This window comes from Cryptomeria japonica, chromosome 11 (assembly GCF_030272615.1).
Source record: "Cryptomeria japonica chromosome 11, Sugi_1.0, whole genome shotgun sequence".
Taxonomy (NCBI): Eukaryota; Viridiplantae; Streptophyta; class Pinopsida; order Cupressales; family Cupressaceae; genus Cryptomeria; species Cryptomeria japonica.
This window is the reverse complement of record NC_081415.1, coordinates 217,518,438-217,520,099: the sequence shown is the minus strand read 5'-3', so window position 1 is coordinate 217,520,099 and position 1,662 is coordinate 217,518,438.

The following is a 1,662-nucleotide window of genomic DNA, read 5'->3' as shown; positions in this document are numbered from 1 at the left end:
TGCACGTTACAAAACTAGCCAATGAATATACCTAATTTTGCCAATGATTATACATTAGCCTATTATCTCAATGTAGTCGAACCTATGGACTCTTCCACCAGTGAACAAAGTGACAACATGACTGAAGTGGATATCAAGTATCTTAGTCGCAAAAACAAGAAAAATAAAAATAAAAGATCTGACGGCAAAAAGCACATTGTGGCGGTATCAGAATCTAAGAAACAGAAAATCAAGGACGTACCTAAAGGTGAAAACCTCTTTGAGGCGCCTGAAGGTGAGATACTTGATGTACTGCCAAGTCATTTCCAGGAAAGGTCTTCCATATTGATCGAGCCAACTCAACTAGTGAACATTGGGAGTCAAGAGACACCACACATCATTCATGTGGCTCAGTCATTATCAGCAAAGGAATTGAAGGATTTCACTGAGCTATTCTCAGAAAAGAAAATAAACTTTGCATGGACATACTCTGATATGCTAGGCTTGGATCCTGATCTCATTATGCATCACCTTTCAATCACACCAGGAGTAAAATCCGTCAAGCAAAAACTCTGCAAGATGCACCCACATGTGGCACTGTTAGTCAAGGTTGAATTAGAAAAATTGCTCAAAGCTAGATTCATCAGAGCTATAGATTATGCCAAATGGATTTCAAACATAGTACCTATGTCTTAGGCAGATAAATCTATCAAATTTTGCACAGACTTCAAGGATCTCAACAAAGCATGTCTAAAAGATGACTTTCCATTGCCAAACATTGACATGATAGTCGACATGACTGTTGGGTACGAGATGTACTCAGTAATGGATGGATTTTCCAGTTATAATCAGATTAAAATTGCTCCTGGAGACCAAGAAAAGACAACTTTCACCTGTGCATGGGGAACCTTTTGCTGGAATGTCATGCCATTTGGGCTAAAGAACACAGGAGCAACCTATCAAAGAGAAGTCACTACTATTTTTCATGACATGATGCACAAGAATATGGAAGACTATGTTGATGACACCTTAGTGAAGACTATGAAGCTATCAACACATATTCAAGAGCTAGGTCCTATCCTAGACAAAATGGAAAAGTTTAAACTCCGGTTAAATCCAAAAAAGTGTGCATTTGGAGTGACATCTGGTAAACTACTTGGCTACATCATTTCAAAAAAGGGAATCGAGGTTGATCCTGAGAAGGTCCAAGCCATAATGGAAATGCTACCTTCGAAGAACATCAGTCAAATGAGAAGTCTACAGGGACATCTCCAGTCTATCAGAAGATTCATTTCTCAGCTAGCAGACAAGGCTCAACCTTTCACAAAGGTACTGAGGAAAGGAGTAATATACAATTGGGATCAAGAATGTGAGCAACATATTCAGCAAATCAAAGAGTACCTATCAAATCCACCAATATTAATGCCACCTATTTAGGGTAAATCATTGGTATTATACATTTCAGCAATTGAATCATCACTGGGGGCACTTCTGGCACAAGATGATGACAATAAAAAGGAACAAGCTATTTATTACATTAGTAGGACATTGGTGTCTTATTAAATGAACTACACTATAATAGAAAAAGCATGCTTAGCATTAGTCTTTGCATCATAAAAACTAAGACACTATATGCTAGCACATTCAGTCAAGCTGGTGGCCAAAATTGATCCACTCAAGTAT